The 13,472-nt window shown below is 39.5% G+C and overlaps 1 protein-coding gene across 1 annotated transcript in view; it reads right to left on the reverse strand.

The window, feature by feature from the left end:
* Positions 1-6,438, reverse strand: part of SEC23A (SEC23 homolog A, COPII coat complex component) — a 63,269-nt gene extending 56,831 nt beyond the window's left edge. Inside the window, exon 1 of the mRNA XM_043983779.1 lies at positions 6,305-6,438. The gene's annotated coding sequence lies outside the window, so the exon portion shown is untranslated. The remainder of the gene's footprint in view (positions 1-6,304) is intronic.
* Between the last annotated feature and the right edge of the window lie 7,034 nt (positions 6,439-13,472).

Raw genomic sequence — 13,472 nt, forward strand, 5'->3', positions numbered from 1 at the left:
CATAAAAGTTTTGCTTTTATTTTCTTTTCCATTAGAGGAAAGATGAAAAGGAGAAAAAATAAAATTCTGCTCATTAAAAAAACTCAAAATATACTGTATATAATATTTTGACAGTTTATTAACATATGAGAAAGCAACATCATACAGTGGAGAGTGTAGGTTAGACTTGTGGTCTGGAGGAACCTGGGTTCAAATCCCACTTCTGAGACTTTACTAGCTGTGTAAACTTAACCTCTCAGTTTCTTATGTAAAATGAGGGTTGTGGACTACATTACTTCTAAGGTCCCTTTTGGCTATAAATCTATGATCCTGTGATCATATGACATCTTTCACTAAAGTTCTACTGAGATATTTTTAATGGAGATGACTGATCTCTCAAACTTAATTTCCATGGTACTAAAGCTATTAAAGGCACTACCAAGCTGGAAAGGTTAATAGTTGTATGTCCACTGATCAAAGATCTCCCTAGCAAAGTACAGAGAGGCTCACCACAAGACTGATGAAAAGATAAAGAATTTGGCTGTGGCAACACTCAAAGACCAAGTATCACTATTAGTGGAGAGAGTCTTCACAACAATGAAACTGCAGATCCTTGAAGTACTGAGCCAACTGTATCGCGGATTATTTTTTCCATGGCATAAGTTTTAATATTCCAAACAAAATTATAAAATGTATATAAATAAAATTGTTCTTAGTCCTGGACTGCATTCTAATATAACAATTCCCTCTAAATAGATTTGTTTTTGGGAGGGGTTGGGGGTTTTTTGTGGGGCAAGAGTGACTTGCCCAGGGTCACACAGCTAGTTAAGTGTCAAGTGTCTGAAGCCGGATTTGAACTCAGGTACTCCTGAATCCATGGCTGGTGCTTTATCCACTGTGCCACCTAGCTGCCCCAGCAGATTTGTTTTTTACTGGAAAAGTTCCTGCCCTAATGGAGTTTACATCCTATTAGGGAAAACGATATGTGCATTAGTATATAAAAGATATATGCAAAGCAAACGTAAGATAAATTTGTGGGAGGAGGAACCAACAATTGAGAGAATAAGGAAAGATTTAATGTAGCAAAAGTTTTGCTGGAGAAGGAAACAAGGGATTCTAAGGGTCAGGTGGAAATATATTCCAGTTGTAAAGCAGTGAGTGTAAAGGTTGGGAGATGGATCAAAGATCAAAACTCAATTATAATTTTCCTTCTGATTGGTCTCCCTGACTCAAGTTTCTCCCCTCTCAACAAACACAGTCTCACCATATCACTCCTCTAGTCAATAAATCCCAGTGGTTCCCAAATCTGGAATCCATTAACTTATTAAAAAGTATTGATAACTATATGCATATACTTTTATACAGTGTAAGCTCCATGAATATAGAGACTATTTCATTTTTTAGCTTTGTATCTCCAGCACAAGGCACACTGCCTGGCACATAAAAGCACTCAATCAATTGCCAGTGATTGATAGAATGACTATGACTTTAAACATGTTAAGTTACCATCTCCGGGACTGTTTTCTTATCAGTAAAATGTGGGAGGGAGGACAAGGAGGGAGGGAAAGAGTTTGAACTAAACAGTCTCTAAAAAGAGCCTGTTCTGTCTCCAATCCATCCTCTCCAGACACTGGTCAAAATGATCTTCCTAGGGGCAGTTAGGTGGCGCAGTGGATAGAGCACTGGCCCTGGATTCAGGAGGACCTGAGTTCAAATCTGGCCTCAGACACTTAACACTTACTAGCTGTGTCTGGGCAAGTCACTTAACCCCAATTGCCCCACCAAAAAAAAAAAAAAAATCTTCCTGACATATTGATCATATTATTCAATAACCTTCAGTGACTGCCCATTACTTCTACAATTAAATACAAACACATTAACTTGGCATCAAAGGTCCTCCACAATCTAACTTTAACCTACAATGATATGCAAAATAACTGAGACAAAGTAAAATAACTTTATTGCCTTACAAAATTATGCTTACAACTTTTTACATCTTCCAACAAAAAGCTTTTAGTATGCGCATGTCCTTCTTTTGCTCTAACCACTTGTTTTTACATCATTTAGAACTGAGTTCACAAGACTTTGACATATACTTCAAATTCTTCACTGTGAAACCACACACACTTATGCTAAGCATAGATATGGCAAACAGTCCATTTTTTTCAAGTCTAGCACCTTGATTACAATCAACTGCTTTTCAATGGGGTTTGAATCAGGCAAAACCAGACCACCAAAGTAATTTTCTCTCCATCTCTTAGATAAATTTCTTAATATTTCATGACACATGGTGTAGGATAAGGCCATGTTGGTGGTATTCCATTTCCACTGGGGAATTTCTGCAATTCTGGAACAATTTTGTTTCTTAATATGCCAACATATTTATTAGAATCCACTGTTCCCTCAATGAGGACAAGATTTCCTGGCCCTTGGGAAGTAAACATGCCTCAAAATATTTTGGAGAATAGATGCTTTACAGTATTTGTGAAGATGGATAGTTCATACAGGCTCATCTGGACTTCTAAAAACAATTTTGGTATAACCTTGAATGAAAAATTAGTTTCTTCAGCAAAAATTACCTCTCCCCAATCTTTAGTACTCCAGAGTTTGAATTGTATTACCTATGACAAGCATTCCTTCTTCGTGGCAGCAGTTAGCATCTATTTTGTTTTACTAATTTTTTTTTTTGTTCTTCCAACTTAAAGAAGCCAGTATTCCAAGGGTCAGCTTTTCTTTCTGAGGATTACTTAGGCTGCCTCACAGCAATAGTAATTTGTCAGTGTTGTTTTATTGGGTTTTTTTTTTAATCACACTTTCCTTTGTAGTGTAAAACCTATCCTGTTTCACTGTGGATTAAATGAATGCTTGAAATGACTGATTTCTCCACACCAACATTCACTGTCTGTTGTTTGTCCTTCACTCTGAAAGAGGACCATGGCATCAGAGCCATGTCATAACTTGCACTGAATTGGATTTCAGTGAGGGAGGGCTATGCAAGGTCACCAACCTCACTCTCTCCTCCAGAGCTATCTGGGTCCAGTGGCAAGATACACATCAGGATCACTGGAGATGGTCCTGGATGTTTAAATCGATCAGGGTTAAGTGACTTGCCCAGGATCACACAGCTAGTATGAGTCTGAGGTGAGATTTGAACTCAGGTGTTCCCAACTTCAAGGCCAGTGCTCTATCCACCACACCACCTATCTACCCCCAGTAATATCTTTTAAGAGCCACAACTTTTGCACATTTCCTTGGAGTAATAACTATTCTCAAAAACCACAGAATTTAGTATACAACCCAAAAAAAGCAATGAAAACATCTGTATGGTATGAAATTTTGCAATGAACTGACAGAGAACTAACTAAAAGTGGGGAAATCAGCTTAATCTGTTTTCTGAAGGTTGGACATAAAAATCAGCCTAGCATAAGCAGCCTCACCCACACAGGGAAGGACCATTGCTCTCACACTTGAAACAGTATCAAAATTCTTATTCCAAGTAATTAGCACCCTACTGTGCCTTTCCAGCCTTACTTGAAATTATTCTTTCCTAATACATCATGCCAAATTTGACATTCCATCTATATCTCCCTCTGTGCATTGCACAACAATAGTCCTCATCCCTGATTTTTCAGAATCATCATTATCTTCATAGCTAACATTTATATAGTGCTTACTATGTGGCAGGCATTACAATTATTATCTCATTTGATTCTCACAACAACCCTAAGAGGTAGGTGCTATTGTTATCCCCATTTTACAGATGATGAAACTGAGGCAAACCAGAGTGACTTGTCCAGGATCACACAGCTAGTAAGTGTCTGAAGCTGGATTTAAACTCAGGTCTTTCTGAACCGATTAGCTTCTGTCAAGGCTCCAATCAAATGCCACTTTGCAAGTAGAGCCTTTCTTGGATGCCCTCCTCACCCCATCCCCAACCAGACTAACAGATTTCTCTATCCTTAAAAACACCCTGAATTATGTGTACATGCTGTCACAAGTACAGGAATTGTTGTTTGGGGTTTGGTTTTGGTTTGGTTTTTGGGGGGAGGAGGTTGTCTTTGTATCCTTGGAGCAGGTCCTTAATAAATATCTGTTGCCAAAGTCAATGAATTTTGGGTCAGAATCCTGGCTCTGCTCTAAAAGATGTGACCCTGGGCAAGTCACTGAAACTTTCTGGTCCTCAGTGTCCTTATCTGTGAAATGAAAAGGTTGAACCCGATGATCTCTAAAACACCTTCCAGCTTTCTTCTCCCTCTCTACCAGGGATTCTACACCCCCATTTAAGTGACCTCTTTTTTTTTTTAACTGTACAACAATATTGTTGATTTCCTTTGTAATCTCATGTATTTTATTTTAAGCATTTTAAAAACATTGTTCTGAGAAGGGAAAAGTCCATGACACAGAAAAAGGTTAAAAATGCCTGCTCTGTACTATATTGCTTGGTGATCTCATGGGCTCCCCCTGGTCCAATGCAAATGATTCTCAGTTCTCTTTGTCCAGCCCTAATCTCCTTGGTGCTCCAACCCCAACACCCCCAACTGCCTCTTGGTCATGTCATACTGAACATCCCATTCCATCTCAAACTGAACATGTCCAAAACAAAACTCATCTTTCCCACCAACCCTCACCTCTTTCAAACTTCCCTATTACTGTCATGGGTATTTCCCAGGCACAGAGACTCACAACTTAACTTCTCACTCATCCTCATCTAGGATACCGCCTGTCACTGTTTTGTTTACAACATTTCTCCTTTACTTCTCCTCTTCACTCACGAAGCCCTCATCCTGGAGCAGGCCTTCAACACTTCATACCTGGATTACTACAATAACCTTCTAATTGTTGGTCTTCCAGCTTCGAGTATCTCCCCACTTCAGTCACTACTCAGATAGCAAAAGGAACTTCCCAAAAGTGCAAGTTTGACCATATCGCCACTCTATCAGGGTCTGTCTCCTCCAGAAGCCAATAAAAAACCCTGACTGGCCTTTAAAGCACTTCACAAGCTGGGCCCTTCCTACTTTTTCAGTCTCTTTAGACTTTCCTCCCCAGATGCAGCAACAGTGGCCCTCTTGCAGTTCCTTCCCCACAACACACCCATCTCCTTATTCTGCCTTCTCATTAGCTGTCCTCTGCACTCTCCCTCCTCACCTCCACCTGATAACTTCGTTTCCTTAAATCTCAGCTCAAAGACCACCTTTGCAGACCCTTCCCAGTTACAAAGTGCCTTCCACTTACCTTGAAATATATCCTGTAGTTACTTAAATGTCTTCCTCATTTAAAATGTAAGTTCCTTGAGGGCAAGAACTGTTTTTGGTCCTTTTTGTATCCCTAGGGATTAGTACAAGGCTGGAGGAGTCATTTATTAAGCCTAGAAAATGCTGGGGATACAAAAAGAAATCTTATGTCCTGCCCATAAGGAGCTTACAGTCTAATAGGTGAGACAACACGGCAACAACTAAATATAAACAAGATATATACAAGATAAATTGGAAATAATGTCATAGGAAAGTCCCTAGCACTAAGTGACATACAGTAAGGGCTTAATAAATGATAGTTGACTGACTAAATCAAAGGGTCTTATGATGTGTTCTGGCTCTAAAATTCTATAACTCAATTATTAAATTGAATCCCTCGGCTGAAAAACGAAGAATAAGACTATGTATGCTATTTAAATCAGTACTTTCTCGTTAAGGTAGTCTAAACAAATGGGATGGGGGGAGGGTGTCATTCCTGTGAAAAAGATCAACACATCAAATTGTTCTTCATTCAGCAAAAGATAGTAACATTTTTCCCATAAAGCTGCACCTTCCACACAAATGCTGGGAGGCACTTCACGCTCTCTACATCACCGAATAAATTTAGTCTTGTTTGGACATCAACCCATCCTGTATGTCCAAACGCAGACAGACCATCCCCCTTCCCTGCCCCCCACCACGGTCCCGCCGGGCTCCTGGTGATAGGTCACCCGGGTACAAAGTCTAGGGGGCCTGGGCAGGGCGGGGACGAGAGTCGAGCGCCGAGATCGGATACGAACCGGGGCTGGGGCCGCTCGATTGCGCCGCCCCGCGCCGCCGGCCCAGGCGGTCCGCGAGAAAACTCGTCCCCAAGCCCGAGCGAAGCTGCCCCAGGGGGGTGGGCAAGCGAGGACCGGCGAAGTTCCCAGCCGCCGCCAGGCCCTCCTCGGCTCCCCAACGTCCGCGGGGGCCCGCCACGCTTCTCCTCCCACCAGGTTCAGGGTCGCCCCTGAGGCCTGCCAGCCTGGGTTCGGCGTCTGGACACATGCCCATCCCTAAGTAAGTGGGAGCGAGGTCCGGCAAGGGGCGCCTACCTGCGCGCAGGGTCTGCTTCGCGTCTGCCGCAGCCTCCTCCGCAACCCAAAGCCAACTGCCCCGCCCCCAAGACGGCGCGGCCGCCCCGCCCCCCTCGCCTGAGCCGAGCCTCAGAACCCAAGCAACATGGCTGGTGCGGCCTCTGCCACGTAGAGAGGAGGGGCGCGGCGGGAGCGGGAGAGCACGGGAGAGCATACTCACTGCTTGCAGTCCCGAACTAGTCCGGTCCCGGGCGCCAAAGACAAACATGAGACGATCTCTGTTCTTAATGAGTTTTCGTTCTGTTGGGAAGACAACATATATGTGTGTGAATGTAAACGGAACACAAAAATATATACAGTATGTAGGTATATACGGTATCTTGAGTACAAGAGAGTTAAGGAGGAAAGGCACTAGCAATTTCGGGGATCGTTTAAGAGAGGGATTCTGCCAGGTAGAGGGGAGGGGAGGTAGGTGGTACTAGTGGAGTCAAGAAGACTTGATTTCAAATTCTTCCTCAAAATCCTGCCTTGATGGTTTACTAGCTGTGTTATCCTGGGCCAGTCATTTGACCTCTCTAAACCTTAGTTTCCTCATCTATAAAATGGGGGTGATGATGGCACCCACCTCACGGGGTTGTTTTAAGGAGCAAATGAGAATATGTGCAAACCTTAAAGTTCTATGTGTTATTCTAGGTATGGGTGCCAGACTGTGCAAAGACATGGAGACTGATATAAGGAATTATTATCCCCTTTCACGTGTTAACTAACAGTTGGGCACTGAAGGGGCACAGAGAAAGAATATTTGTTGTAAGGAAAACTGACAAAAATTCTTGTGTACACAAACACAGTTCCTTGAGTTAAAATATGAGGACAGAATTTATTTTAGAGCTTCGGTGGTCAGTGACAGTTTTTAAAACTCAAGAAATCCATTTTGTCAGGCATGAAACCAAAACTCCTTCTATAGTCCCCAAACAGTCACTTGATTTGTAATTTTGTCAGCTATAAACTTCAAAATTGTAAAAAGTCAAATGAGCTGATAGACCAAATGCCCCAAAGCTACCATATCTCATGTCATCACTCTGCTTTTAAAAATGTCTTCTCATAGTACATTCATCCAAGGGACAATTCTCTATCCCAGGTTCAGAACAGACTATTATCTCTCAGCTTGTTTCTTCACAAGTAGATTTTATCTATCTTCCCTATACAAATATTCATTCTCTGCCCCTTTTAGCAGCCAAACTGTTCATGTATGAAAGAGACAGTTCACAGGAAACAGTATTCTATGTGAGAAAGAGCAAGAGCACCAGTATGGTTAGCTGATAAAGTGCAGGAAGGGGAGTGATATAAAATAGGATTAGAATAAGGGCCTAAAAACAGAGAAATTTGCACTTGATAATTTGTATTTATATAATTTACAAATCTGTATAAAATTCGTGTAACATACAATGTGCATAAATTACAAATTGTATTTGTAACGGAATAGTAGAATGACAGACCTACGGGAGACTTTAGGAAGCTCATTTTGGTAGTTGAGTGGGGAGAGACTTTAAGCTGCACAAGGGAATGGAAGGAAAAGGAAGGGAAGGGAAAAGAATAAGCATTTATATAGTGCCTGTTATATGGCAGGCACTGGGCTAAGTACTTTATAAATATCTCATTTTATCTGAGCTGAGACACTAAGTAGGAGGAGGCTATTGCAATAATTCAGAAAAGTGATGAAGACCTGATAGTGTGATAGATATGTGAGTAGAAAGAAGATAGATATGTGAGAGATTTTGTGAACGCAGAAACAAGATTTGGCAGCTGATTAGATATGTAAGATAAGGGAGAATGAGAAGTTGGAGGTTGCAAACCTAGGTGATTGGAAGAATGATGGAAATTGGAAGAGAATGGCTTTGGGGAAAAGTTCATATATTAAATTTTGTTCTGTTATGGACATCTTGAGTTTGAGAGGCCTACAGAATAAATGTTTTAAAACGTCAAATAGGTATTTGGTGATGGGAGAGTGTAACTCAGAAGAGAAATAGGGCTGGATATATAAATACGGGAGTCATAAGTTTAGAGAGGATAATTAAACCTAGGGGAAATAATTAGGTTAACAAGAGAGAAAATTTAGAGAATAAAGAGGTGAAGCTTTGGGGATACAGAGATTGGAAATATTTGATGATCCAGAAAAGAAGCCAGGGAATGAAAGGTCAAACAGGTAGGAGTAGAGTCAAGCAAGAGCAGAGTCAGTAAAATCAAGAGAGGAAAGAGTATCCAGCAGGAAAACACACTCAACAGTGTTAATTAAGGATGAGGACTGAGAAAAGACCATTGGATTTGGCAATTAAGGGAGCATTAGTAACATCAGAGTAAATTCAGTTGAATGATGAGGTCAGGAGGCAGATTACTAAGGGTTGAGAAGTAAGCAAAAAGAGAAGTCAGGCAACAAGAATAAACAACTTTTTTAAGCATCTGACTGTGAAAGTAAAGGAGAAATATCAAGTGAGAATTTTTTATAGGATGAAAGAGGCCTGGCCACATTTTTAGGCAGCGAGGAAGGAAGGAATGAAAAAGCATTTCTTAAATACCTAATATGTTCCAGGCACAGTGATACAAATACAAAAGTGTTGTTTTTGTTCAGTCTACTCTCCACTATGTCTTGAAGTCTGTCCAAGTTCATGTTTGCTTCCATAATACTATCTCCTCTTCTGCCATTCCCTTTCCTTTTGCCTTCAATCTTTCCAATTAAGGTCTTTTCCAATGAGTCCCATCAGTCCTTGCCTTCAAGGAGTTTATAATCCAATAAGGAAATCCATTACATGGAGGAGAGTAGTAGCCAAGGAAGAGAGTTTTGGTGTAAGGAATCACAGGGCAATTTATTGTCACATTCTTTCCAGAAGCACTCATAATACTGTTTTGATTATTATACCCAAAGAAAGAGTTAGTTAAAAGGGGGAAGTGGAGGAATTTGGAAGAGGGAATGGAAATATAAATGCAATGACAGGACAGATGGCAAGATGCACAAGTTTCCTAGAAGATGTCTAAACAGATGTGAAGAATGGTCTGTGGATGGCTAGACACACCGTGTTAAGTGAGTTTGCATTCACCAGTCTCAGGGCAGAGGTTCCAAAGCTGTGTGCATTAATTCATAAGAGGAGAAGGAAAGGGGAGCATGGCCTCTGGAGGTCATGTTCTTGACCTGACTGCTCTCAAGTAAAAAAAAGAGAGCAGCCACAAAACAAACTACAATTAACAAACAAGTTCTGCATTTTCTGGAGGACAATTGGGACGAGCAGCATTTTTTTTTAAAGTTCCTTGACTAGTGTGTCCCCCTGCAGGGGAGGGTTTCATTGTAAAGACTCTGCATTCCCCACACTAAAAAGGTGCTTCATCCTTCTCTAGTCAGTCAAATCAGTCAACAAGTATTGTATTGAGCACTTGCTATGTGGCCAGGCACTGAGTGAGCTAAGTGCCAAAGATACAAAGACAAAAATAATTCCTGTCTTCATGACATTACATTCTAGTGGAAGGAAGTATAAACAAGCTATATGTCAGCTAGCATTTATATATGTACATATGTGGGTGTTAATATATATGTATTGCTTATTTACATATGTATACATATAGCACTTTAAGGTTTGTATAGCACTTCCATATATTTTATCATTTATCAAATGAGGTATATAAATAGTAAATTTATACCACTAAAGAGTAAATAGAAGACAATACTGAAGAAAAAGTCATTATCAACTAGGGGACCAGGAAAGGCCTCCTACAGAAGGTGCAATGAGTTAAGTCTTGAAGGAAGCTAAATAAACTAAAAGGTGTGTAGGTCCATGGAGTTGCCAATGCAAAGGAATGAAGATGGGAGATGGAATGTTGTGTTTATGGAACTACAAGTAACCCATGTTGCTGGACTGTAGAGTACATTATGGGGAGTACAAAAAGGATTGGAAAGGTAAGAAGGGGGCCAGGTTGTGAAGAGCTTTAAATGACAGAAGATGTTATATTTGATACTGAAGGTAAGCAGGAAGCCACTTGAGTTCATGGAGCAAGAGGGTAAAAGTCACACATACAGCTTCAGAAAAATCACTTTGGCTGCTGATGAAAGATCAGTTGGGGCTGGAAGAGGCTAGAAGACAGGAATCCAGTTGGAAAGCTATTACAGTAGTTCAGGGCAAGAGATGATAAAAGCCTGAACTAAGAGTAGGGTGAAAGGGACATATATGAAAAGTGTTATAACAGGGTAGAAAGGACTAGGAAATCAAAACAGAAAGAAAACTATAGACCAATAATCCAAATAAATGTCAATGAACATATTTTTAAATATAATATTAGCAAAGAGCTAGATGGGGAAAAATACGTTATGATCAGGTTGGATTTATACTAGGAATGAAGGATTTGTTCAATTTTAAGAAAACCATAAACACAATAGACCATATTAATAACAAGAACAAAAAATCATATGATTATGTCAATAGATACAAAGTTTTTGACAAAATGCCCATTTCTGTTTAAAGAAAAACACTAGTAAACATAAGAACAATATTTATCTAAAACCAAGAGTCAGCATTACATAAAATAGGAGGAAACTAGAGGCTTTCCAATAAGATCATAAGTGAACCACTGTTATTTAACATAGCGCTAGAGACATTACCTATTGAAACAAGAACAAAAAAACAATTGAGGATTAAGCATGGACACAGAGAAAACAAGGTTACCATTTTTTGCAAAAGATATGATGGTTTACTTAGAGGACCCTAGAGAATCAACTAAAAATTAACTGAAACAATAACTTCAGCAAAGTTATAGGATACATAATAAATCACCAGTATTTCTGTATATTACAATAAAACCCAAAAGGAAGAGATGTGTATAAAATATTTAGGAGTCCGCCTCTTAAGATTTAAAAGAACTACATGAATACAAGTATAAAACACTCTTTATATCAGGGATTCGTAACCTGTGGTCTGTTATTTTTTTGTTTTGTTTTGTTTTGTTTTGTTTTAGTGAGGCAATTGGGGTTAAGTGACTTGCCCAGGGTCACACAGCTAGTAAGTGTTAAGTGTCTTAGGCCACATTTGAACTCAGGTACTCCTGATGCCAGGGCTGATGCTCTATCCACTGCGCCCTGTGGTCTGTTATTTTTTAAAATATTTTGTATTTTGATAAATTTGTTTCTTAAATAATAATTTGTTTTGTGCATTCAAAAACATTCTGAAAAGGGACCCATTAGCATCACCAGTCTGCAAATATTCATTATTCATGGATAGGTCAAGCCAATATAATAAGCATGACAGTATGAAATTTATTTATTTATGCAGTAGCATACCAATCAGACTACCAAAGGATTGCCTTGTAGAGCTAGAAAAAAAAATTTATAAATTTATGTGAGGAACCTCAAGAATCTCAAGGCAAATATGAACACACACACAAAAAAGGTAAGAAATGAAGCTCAGGGGCAGCTAGGTGGCGTAGTGGATAGAACACCGGCCCTGGATTCAGGAGGACCTGAGTTCAAATCTGGCCTCAGACACTTAACACTTACTAGCTGTGTGACTCTGGGTCAGTCACTTAACCCCAATTGCCTCGCCAGAAACAAAAAAGAAAGAAATGAAGCTCAGCAATGCCAGATCTCAACTGATATGGCAAAACAGTAATCAACCAAATGATCTGGCACTGGCTTAAAAAAATCACATCATAAATCAGAGGAATCATAAATCAGATCTATGGAGAGGGAAAGAGTTCACAATGAAACAAGGGATAGAATCATATAAGAAAAAATGGACAATTTTCTCTTGACATAAACATAAACATTTTTGCACAAACAAAAACAATACAGTCAAAATAAGAAGGTAAAGAGTTAACTGGGGGAAAATGTAGCAGATTTCTCTGGTAAAGGTATAATTTCTAAGATATAATTGATTTACAATGCCCAGTTGGTAAATGATCAAAGGTTAAAAGGTAGTTTTCATTGAAATAAATACAAGCTAACTACAGCCATGTGAAAATGTTCCAGATCACTAATAATTTGAGAATTTTTACAATTACAAATTAAAACAATTCATAGGTGCCACCTTAGACATCAGATTAGTAAAGATGACAAAAAAAGGAAATGTTGAAGATGGCTTCAGGGGAAAACAGGAATAATTCACATTAATGAACCACTGGTGGAGCTGTGAATTTGTAGTCATTCTGGAGAGCAAGTTGGAACTATGCCCAAAAAGTCAATAAAGTGTGTATAACCTTTGACCCAGTGATATAACTACTAGGCCTAGATCACAAAGAGATCAAATAAAAAAGGATTTTTCCTTATGTCCCAAATGTACAAAAATAGTTATAGCTACTTTTTGTTGTTGTGGCAAACAGGAAACTCAGTGAGTATCCATTAAATGACAGAGGAAGAGAGTAATCCAGTTTTATGGGTAGACTGATATATTTGGATTATTTTGTCACTGTCACTCTAATGAGTAAATGTTATGATTATTCCTGCTTTTACTTTCTTGTTTAATAAATGTTTTATTTTTAGGAGTCAGTGAGTCATTATTAATAAATGGGAAACAATGGTAGAGGCTGACTATAGTGGCACATAGTAGGAGTATCAATAGAAATATACACACACATACAGGTTATCCTCTAGGATGCTGAGAAAGTTTGAGGAGGCATTGCCACCCACTCTAAGGACACTACCCTCAACCTGCCAGCATGGATGCAAGTAGGGTAAGAGAGCTAAGTCTTCAAGGAGAGTTGGGGGATGATGCCATGCCTGGGCTATACTTATGTATATAAATGTTATCTCCCCTAATAGAATGTCAGTTCTTTGAGGGCAGGACTGTTTCATTTTTGTCTACATATTTTCAGCATCTGGTACAATGCCTAAATGCTTTTTGATTAATTTATTGATTGAAGGACAAAAAGGGTTTTCCAAGTGCCCCTTAAACAGCACTTACATGGTGGCAACCTACTTGTAAAACCAGCCTTATGCTACTGACATGTGAGAAAATAATAGGGTTTTGGGAATGCCCAAAGGCCCCTACTCGAGGGGATTGATTGGTGTTCAGTGCATCTTAGAATTTTTCCTCATATCTTCCTCTTTCAAAGCTAATTAGACTAGGCTGCTAGACATATGATAATACTGATTAGTAAAGGACATGAAGCCATGCGAGGCTCACAGGAGTGACCTATTCACAGATTGTAAAAG

The sequence above is a fragment of the Dromiciops gliroides genome, chromosome 2 (assembly GCF_019393635.1).
Source record: "Dromiciops gliroides isolate mDroGli1 chromosome 2, mDroGli1.pri, whole genome shotgun sequence".
NCBI classification, from domain to species: domain Eukaryota; kingdom Metazoa; phylum Chordata; class Mammalia; order Microbiotheria; family Microbiotheriidae; genus Dromiciops; species Dromiciops gliroides.